The sequence below is a fragment of the Triticum dicoccoides genome, chromosome 4A, assembly GCF_002162155.2.
Source record: "Triticum dicoccoides isolate Atlit2015 ecotype Zavitan chromosome 4A, WEW_v2.0, whole genome shotgun sequence".
Lineage (NCBI taxonomy): Eukaryota > Viridiplantae > Streptophyta > Magnoliopsida > Poales > Poaceae > Triticum > Triticum dicoccoides.
Window position 1 is genome coordinate 405,963,934 of NC_041386.1, and position 9,942 is coordinate 405,973,875.

The window sequence follows — 9,942 nt, forward strand, 5'->3', positions numbered from 1 at the left end:
GTTCCACCTGACAGGGATGTTGAGTTCGTAATAGACCTCATTCCGGGAACCGTTCCGATTGCTAGAAGACCCTATAAGATGGCACCACTAGAGCTAGCCGAGCTTAAGAAACAACTCGATGAGTCCTTGAAAAAGGGTTTCATCCGACCTAGCTCTTCTCTGTGGGCTTGCCCCGTCCTATTCGTCAAGAAGAAGGATGGTACGGACCGGATGGTTGTAGATTACCGACCTGTCAATTTGGTCACAATCAAGAACAAATATCCGCTCCCCAGGATCAACGACCTTTATGATCAGCTCGCTGGATCCTCAGTCTTCTCCAAGATGGATTTGAGGTTGGGCTACCATCAAATCAAAATCAGAAACGGGGACATTCCTAAAACGGCCTTTGTTACTCGTTATGGCCAATACGAGTACACCGTCATGTCCTTCGGATTAACCAACGCTCCAGCCACCTTTTCTCGGTTAATGAACTCAATCTTCATGGAGTATTTGGATAAATTCGTCGTAGTTTATCTCGATGATATACTCATCTACTCCAAGAACGAGGAAGAACATGCCGAACATTTAAGGCTAGTGTTGAAGAAACTTCGAGAGCATCGCCTTTATGCCAAATTTTCTAAATGTGAATTCTGGTTGCCAGAAGTGACCTATCTGGGTCATGTAATATCTGGTAAAGGTATTGTTGTTAACCCTGAGCGAGTTCAAGCCGTCCTTAACTGGACTCCACCTGAATCGGTCAAGCAAGTTCGGAGTTTTCTAGGCTTAGCGAGCTATTGTCGTCGCTTTGTCGAGAACTTCTCCAAGGTTGCCAAACCTCTAACCGAACTCCTCAAGAAAGATAAGAAGTTCGAGTGGACTCCACAATGTGAGCACAGCTTTCAGGAACTGAAAAGACGCCTGACTTCTGCTCCCGTACTGGTACCGCCAGACTTCTCCAAGGATTTTGTTATCTACTGCGACGCCTCGCGACAAGGACTAGGTTGCATTCTCATGCAAGATCGACACGTAATTGCCTACGCTTCACGGCAATTGCACCCACATGAGGAGAATTATCCTACTCATGATCTAGAGCTTGCAGCTGTAGTCTATGCACTTAAAACCTAGCGACATTACCTCCTCGGTAATCGTTGCGAAATATTCACTGATCACCAAAGTTTGAAGTACATCTTCACCCAACCGGATCTGAACCTCAGGCAAAGACGTTGGGTTGAATTGATCACAGACTTCAACTTAGGAATAACCTACACCCCAGGGAAAGCCAACGTCATGGCTGATGCGCTAAGTCGTAAATCTTATTGTAACAATCTGATGTTACAACAAAGTCAACCGCTTCTCCATGAGGAATTTCGGAAGCTTAACCTTCACATTGTTCCTCAAGGATTTCTTTCCACCTTGGTGGCGAAACCTACTCTTACGGATCAAATCATTGCTGCCCAGAAGCGAGATAAGGGAGTAGCTAAGATCAAGGAGAACATTGCTAGCGGAGGTGCTAGTTGTTTCTCCACAAATGATCATGGTGTTGTGTACTTTGAGAACCGTCTAGTGGTTCCCAAGAACCAGCATCTACGGCAGTTGATCCTTAAGGAGGCTCATGAATCCCCTCTCACCATTCATCCCGGTAGTACTAAGATGTATCAGGACCTACGCCAGAGGTTCTGGTGGACTAGGATGAAGAGAGAAATTGCTCAGTATATTGCAAATTGCGACGTCTGTCATCGTGTAAAAGCAGAGCACCAACGGCCTGCTGGCACCCTTCAACCCTTAGCTATTCCTGAATGGAAATGGGATAAAATTGGTATGGATTTCATTACCGGTTTTCCCAGGACCAAGAGAGGGAATAATGCTATTTTCGTCGTGGTCGATCGTCTTTCCAAAGTAGCCCATTTTCTACCTGTTCGAGAGAGTATAACCGCTAGTCAGCTGGCAGACTTATACATCTCCCGAATAGTGTCCCTTCATGGTGTTCCTTTGGAAATTAACTCAGATCGAGGAAGTCTTTTCACCTCTCGATTTTGGGAAAGTTTCCAAAATGCTATGGGAACTCGTCTCTCCTTTAGCACCGCCTTCCACCCTCAGTCGAGTGGTCAAGTGGAACGTGTCAACCAAATTCTAGAAGACATGCTTCGAGCCTCTGTTATCTCATTCGGAATGGACTGGGAGAAGTGCCTTCCATTTGCCGAATTCGCTTACAACAACAGCTATCAATCTAGCTTGGGTAAAGCCCCTTTTGAAGTGCTCTATGGACGACGGTGTCGAACACCCCTTAACTGGTCAGAGACCGGGGAAAGACAATTCTTTGGCCCGGACATGATTCAGGAAGCAGAAGAACAAGTTCGCATCGTTCGTGAAAAGTTGAAAACAGCCCAATCTCGTCAAAAGAGTCAATATGACCGAAAACATAAGGCTATGACTTTCGAGGTTGACGAGAAGGCATATCTTCGGGTCACCCCTCTGAAGGGAACCCATCGTTTCGGTATCAAAGGCAAATTGGCTCCTCGTTACATTGGACCTTTTCACATTCTTGCCAAACGAGGGGAAGTTGCCTACCAGTTGGAACTACCTCCGCATCTCTCCAGAGTCCACGATGTCTTCCACGTTTCTCAACTCAGGCGTTGCTTCTCGGATCCTATCCGTGAAGTGGACCACGAAACGCTTGATCTTCAAGATAATCTTACATATCGAGAGTACCCCGTTCGTATCCTCGATCAGGCCGAACGTATCACCCGACGTCAGAACATCAAGTTCCTCAAAGTACAATGGTCACACCATTCTGAGGATGAAGCAACCTGGGAAAGGGAGGATCGTCTTCGACTTGAGTACCCCGCCTTCTTCCCGGAGGAACCCAAATCTCGGGACGAGATTCTTTTGAGTGGGGGTGAGTTGTCACACCCTAGCTAGTCATGCATTAGAGTGTTGCATCATGTTTACTCTTTCATCAGAAACTTGAAATGGGGATCTGTGAAACCCTCAGAATCATTTTGAAAATGACCCAAATAAAAATTTCTCCAAAAGGGTCCAAGAAAATGCTCATGTTGCTCTCTGAAAATATTGGACAGAGATAAAAATCAAACCAATATTTTTAGTGGCTCATGGACATTTATTTTGGGCATTTGGAATTAATGCATAAATATTTGCTTTGGAAATATATTAATTATATATATTAATATATGTCCAAATATTATGCCAATTATAAAGGAGCTCTGGAATAATATATCTAGCCCCTGCAAAAATTGGCATAAGTTAAATAAATGATTTAATATATTATTTAAATCAAAACAAATGTCAGAAATTAGAAAACAGAAAAAAATAAAAGGGAGAAGCTTACCTGGGCTCCTCCCTGTGCAGCCCATCCAGCTGGCCGGCCCAGCCAGCAGGCGGCCCAGCCCGTCTCCCTCCTCTGTCGTCTTCGTCCCGACAGAGGGAGGGGAGTGTGGCCGGCGCGCGCGCCCGCCACCGCGCCACGCCACCTCTCTCCCTGCCTGCCTGCCCTCCCCTCCTCGCCTCGATGCCCTGGACGACGCCACGCCTCCCCCCTGCTCTCTCTCACTCGCCCTCGGCTCTTCCCTCCTCTCCCTCGCTCTCTCTCTCACGGCCGAACACCACCGTCGCCGCCGTTCGCCTTAGCAGCCGTCTCCGGCCACCCCTCGCTCCCCCGACTAGCTCAGAAGCTCCGCCACAACCCCCTCTTCCTCCCCACCGCTCCACGGGCCTCCGGAAGCCCTGCATCGCCGCCACGTCGCCGTTCCCCTCTTCGGGCTCCGACCATCATCGCCGTCGAATTCGCCGTCTCCAGCGCGTCTCCGAGCCCGCTTCGACGCCCACTGCAACCGCGGTGAGCCCCTGAGTCGTTTCCCCCTTCTCCCCTGGTCTCTTTCGACCTCTAGGCCTTAGCCCCACCTTGGCCGAGAGCTCCACGCCGCCGGCAATGTCGCCGTCGTGGCCACGATCACCGTAGCGCCCAACCGAGCACCCTATCGTGCTCCACGCCTCACTAGGAGCACGCAGCACGCACCAACGCCTCCCCAAACCCCCTGCAACGCCGACTCCGACCGCACCCGAACACCGGCGGCCGCAGCCGAGCTCACCACCGTCGACTCCGGCCACCTCAGGCCCGGCCACCACCACCGTTCGACGCGCGGGAGCAAGAGCTCTCCAACGAGCCCAAGAACGGCCTCGCCCGTGCCCTGTAGCGCGATCCCGCATCGCGCCGCCGTCTCGGGCCTCGCCGGCGTCACGTCGCTGGTGGGTTTGACCCACTTTGACCACTGTTAGTTAATCCCCTGACACTGACCAGTGGGCCCCAGCGCCACTAATTAGTAATTAGGATTAAACTAACTCCGTTTAACCCCCCTGTCACTGACGTGTGGGCCCCACACATCAGGTTTGACTCCAGCCAGCCGCAGTTGACCACTGACGTCATGCTGACGTCATGCTGGCGCAATAATTATATTTCTGGATTTAATTTAAATCAGGAAATTCCAGAATATTATTTAAACTTCAAAAATTCATAACTTTTATTCTGTAACTCCAAATTGGACAAATTATATATGAAAAATGATCAGAAAAATCCAATCTATCCATCTGTACTATTTTCATGCATGATCAAACAAGTTAAATTGATGTTTCAAGCAGAACAAGGAAAAGCACTTTAAAAGGCCATATTTGAATTTGAAATTTGAATCCTTGATTCAAATTTGTTCAAACCCTTCTGGTTTTAGTTGCATTAGCCCAACACACTCATATTGCCATGTTTCATGCATGCATCATATTGTTGCACATTGTTTGGTGATGGTTGTGTATCGGTGTCCTTTGCGACAGGTTCTGCCTCGGAGGAGTACCGTGATTACCCTAACGAAGAACCGTATCAGTGCATCGAACCATCAGGCAAGCAACCAACCATTTGATCATATCGATACAATCCCATGTTCTCGCTCCTGCTCTCTTTTACTGCATTAAGACAACGCGTTTCAAACTGCTGTGTGCTACGGTAGTTGAACCCATTTCCTCTGCATGACCTGTCATTGCCACAGTAACTAGATGAAACCCACTAGCATGTGTAGGAGTTGATTGAGCCATATGTATGTGTTGTTCCTACCTTGCTATGCCTGCTATGCTTAGAGTCGTGTCAGGTCTGGTTCATCTGGGTGATGGCTAGAGTGAAATGACTATGTCGGTAATGAGAGTGGTGTGGTGAACACGATTTGGTAAAGGTATCGATGATAGGCCATGTAGGAGTACATGGTGGGTTGTTTCATTGAAGCCGACCTTAAGCACTGAGATCTGTATGTGTGATTTAAGATACAGCTACTACCATGCATTGGGCCCTAAAATATGACCCCGCTCGACTTCTTATTCACCCTAGCTCTCTGTCCAGGAGTTGCAAGTAGTTTCTGGTGTTTGTAGCCTACTGGAGGCCGTGGACAGCGCTGACCGTAGGGGTGGGCTGTGATGCGGTAGGTACGTGGCACGGTGTACCGAATACCCGTTAGGTATCTCGAGAACCCTGTTCACATCGTTCGGGGCCGTATGGGAAACCTCGGCCGGACTCCCTGCGGATGGAACCTGAATAGGCGATAAACCTGGACTAGAGGCTTAAGTGTTTAGGTAGGTCGTGGTCTACACCCACGTCGGCTTTCGCTTGAAGTCTGCCGAGCACATGTCGTGTGCAGACGCTAAGTGGTGGAAACATGTATGAAGAAGTACACCCCTGCAGGGTTAACATGATCTATTCGAATAGCCACGTCCGCGGTAAAGGACTACTTGGTTGCCTATACAGTTCATAGACAAGTAAATGGAAACTACTAAAAGCCTCAAGATAAGAGTGAGTGCCGAGGATGGCTCTTCCGTAGGAAGACGGAGGTGGATCCTCGGTGGTGTATTGAAGTGGTGAGTAGTGGACTCGTGTGCGCAAAACCATTTCAAGTTGGAGTATCATAGGATAGTCTAGCCAAGAGTCAAAGCTGGCTTGCTGCAATAACTCCACCAACCCTTCTTGATACTAAGCATGTATGTAGGATCTGATGTAAGTCTTGCTGAGTACCTTTGTACTCATGTTGCTATAATCTACATTTTTACAGAAGACGCTGCAACCCCTTCTGATGGGTTCTATGTAGACGTTGACATCAACGAGTAGGCTAAAGACCCAGGTGGTGACCCTGAGCTTGTGAAGGACCACGTAGTATAGCTAGGCTTTCCAAGCCTCCTTTATTTTACTAGTTGTCTGTACTCAGACAAGTTACCTCCGCTGCTGGTTTGTATGACTGTATGACTTGAATGCTGGGTCGTGTGACTCGTATCTTTGTGTATGCTATGTATGGCTCCCTGAGCCTTAAATAAAGTACTTGTGTCGTAGAGTCATGTTGTGATGCTTCGTTGTATTTGCACATATCGAGCATATTGTGTGTATGATTGAAATGCTTGGTATGTGTGGGATCTGACTATCTAGTTGTTTATCTTTAGTAGCCTCTCTTACCGGGAAATGTCTCCTAGTGTTACCGCTGAGCCATGGTAGCTTGCTACTGCTCTGGAACACTTAGGCTGGCCGGCATGTGTCCTTCTTCGTTCCTGTGTCTGTCCCTTCGGGGAAATGTCATGCTTTGAGTACTGGAGTCCTGTTAGCCCGCTACAGCCCGGTTTACCGGAGTCCTGTTAGCCCAGTGCTACAGCCCGGACCCACTTGCTGATGACCGACACGTTCGAAGCTGGGTCATGGATGCCTGTCCCTGTAAGTCTGTGCCACTTTGGGTTTACGACTAGTCATGTCAGCCCGGGCTCTTTATCATATGGATGCTAGCGACACTATCATATACGTGAGCCAAAATGCGCAAACGGTCCCGGGCAAAGGTAAGGCGACACCCGTGGGGATACCGTGCGTGAGGCCGCAAAGTGATATGAGGTGTTACCGGCTAGATCGATGTGACATCGAGTCGGGGTCCTGACACAATGAACAAGGTCAAGGATGTGGCCGAACTTTACGTTCTGGCCAATAGATGCGCCCAGGATGAAGAGGGAAGGAAGTACCCCAACAAAGACGCCAGTGCGGAAACCGACTCTACCGACGAGGACACCGCCGCCCCGACGAAGAAGGGTCAGCGTCACAACAGGAAACGCAAGGGCAAGGCCGTGCTTGCCATCGAGGGATCTGACGACACCGACGCCACCTAGAAGGCCAAGGCGGATGACCCTAGCAAGGAGATTGTCGGGTGCGCCGCTTGTCGGGCCTTGCAGCTTCCCACAAGCCAGGGGGCTCTGACAAGCAGTATTGCAAGATCCACTGCACCAAGGGCCACGACCTCCAGAACTGCCGACAAGTTGAGCTCTTTGCTGAAAAGAAAAAAGCCGAATATGAGAGGCGGGACAAGGAGAAGGGTCAGGATGGTGCTGAAGGGTCTGGCAAGAAGCGTGGCGGCCAAGGGAGCCGCCGCGGCAAGGACAATCAGCAAGAGAGGCCTGCTTGGGGCCACGACAAGAAGCAGGAAGATGACGATCATGACAAGGACGATGAGTCCGGTGAGCATGAGTTCCAGAAGGCTACATAGGACATGTGCGTTGATGATGGCGCCTCGCTGCATACTTCTCACTGCCAGCTCAAGCAGTGGGCGTGTGAGATCACAGCAGCAGAGCTGTCGTTCGACGCTAAGAAGCCGCTGAAGTGGTCCAGCACGCCCATCATCTTTGACGCGGAGGACCACCCTGATCGCACAACTATGGTCGGGTGTTTGCCGTTGTTGGTTTCACCAATGATACGCAACCTCAAGGTGAACAAGATGCTGGTTGACGACGGGGACGGTCTGAACTTGATCTCACCCGTTTTGATCAAAGGGCTGCCAATTCCTGATGGAGACCTTGAGGAAACGGGCACGTTTCAAGGGGTCAACCCGGGAAGGTGCCAGCTGAAGGGGAAGGCCATGCTGCCTGTGACGTTTGGAGGCGAGCTGAACTACGGGACAGAGAAGATTGTCTTCGATGTAGCCGAGATTGCCTTGCCCTACAACGGGATTCTCAGCCACCCAGCACTATCCAAGTTCATGGCAGCATCACATTACACCTACAACACGCTGAAGATGCCTGGGATGATGACCATCATCACCGTTCCTTGCAACAAGAAGGATGCGTTGATCTGCGCTGACCAACTCTACCGAGAAGCAGTTGCAGCAACTGCCACCAAGGCACTTGCTCCTGTCACTGAAACCCCGGGAGATAATAAGAAGACCGGCAAGACCTCTCGCGCCGACTCCAGCAGGCGCACCTCTCTGGAGTGTTGTGCTACCGTCGAGGATGTGCCAGAGAGCTTCACCGGCAAGACCAAGAAACCCAGAGCTCCAACACTAGAGACCAAGAGGGTGTCCGTCAAGGAGGATGGCACGAGAGGGGCTTTCACCATAAGCACCACCCTCGACAGCAAATAGGAAAGTGCGCTCGTCACTTTCCTCTGGGCAAATGTTGATGTGTTTGCGTGCCAAGCATCCGACATCTCCGGCGTTCCCAGGGAAGTGATTGAGCACCATCTTGCTGTCTGTCCCCATGCGTGACCCGTCAAGCAGAAGGTCAGGAAGCAAGCTTTGGAACGCCAAGCTTTGGAACGGAAATTGGAAGCGGCAGGCTTGGTAAGAGGAGTGCCCCATCCAACGTCATTGGCCAATCCGGTGGTGGTGTGCAAGGCGAACGGGAAGTGGAGGTTGTGTATCGATTACACAAATATCAATATGGCTTGTCCTAAGGACCCCTTCCCATTGCCACGAGTTGACCAGATTGTTGAATCCCCGTCCGGGTGCAATCTGTTATCGTTCCTCGACGCCTAATCGGGCTACCACCAGATCTTCATGGCAAAGGAAGACAAAGACAAGACAACATTCATCACCCTTTGTGGTATGTATTGCTTTTTATGGATGCCTTTCGGGTTGAAGAGTGCTGGCTCGACATTCACAAGGGCGATCCAAATTGGTTTTGAGCCCCGGCTATATAGAAATATGGAAGCTTATATGGATGACATAGTGGTCAAAAACAAGGACAAGGCAACCCTTGTACAAGACTTAGAAGAGGCATTTTCCAACCTCAACCTCAAGCTGAACCCTGAGAAGTGTGTCTTCGATGTTCCGTCTGGCAAACTTCACGGGTTCTTTGTGTCGCAGCGTGGGATCGAGGCAAACCCGGACAAAATCAAGGCTATCGAGCAGATTAAGGCACCCAAGCGTATCAAGGATGTGCGTCGGCTGACTGGCTGCGTTGCCGCCATGAGCAGATTCATCTCCAAGTCCGCTGAGCGTGCCCATCCTTTTTTCAAGGTGTTGAAGAAGGCGGGCCTAATGGAGTGGACCCCAGAGGTCGAGGCACCGTTGCAGGATCTAAAGAAATACCTTTCCTCTACACCAATACTGGTTGCGCCTAAACCACAAGAGCCATTGCTGCTGTATCTGGCGGCGACAAATCAAGTGGTCAGTGTCACACTAGTGGTGTAGAGGGAGGTTGGTAAAGAGGAAGTGGCGACAGCGGGACTGGCGGATGGCAAGCCAGGGGTCCCCCCGGCAGGGCCTGATGCCGGCAAGGCAAGGCCCCAGGTGGACTCTGACACCACAAGGACAGGCCCCATGCAATCGAATGAGGTGGTGCAGAAGAAGAAGATGATGCAGCACCCGGTTTACTTTGTCAGCTCCCTCCTTCAGGGGGCTAGGTTAAGGTACTATGGTGTGCATAAATTGCTCTTCGGCCTCCTTATGGCCTTGAGGAAGCTACGTCACTACTTCCAAGCACACGAAATCACCGTCGTCACCCGCCTCCCGTTACAACAGATACTGCACAACCCAGAAGCAACCGGAAGGGTTGTGGAGTGGGCCTTGGAGCTTTCGAGCTTTGACTTGAAGTTTGAAAGTACTTCGACAATCCAGGGTAGAGTCTTGGCAGAGTTCATTGCAGAATGGACCTCAACGCCTGACGAGGAAATGA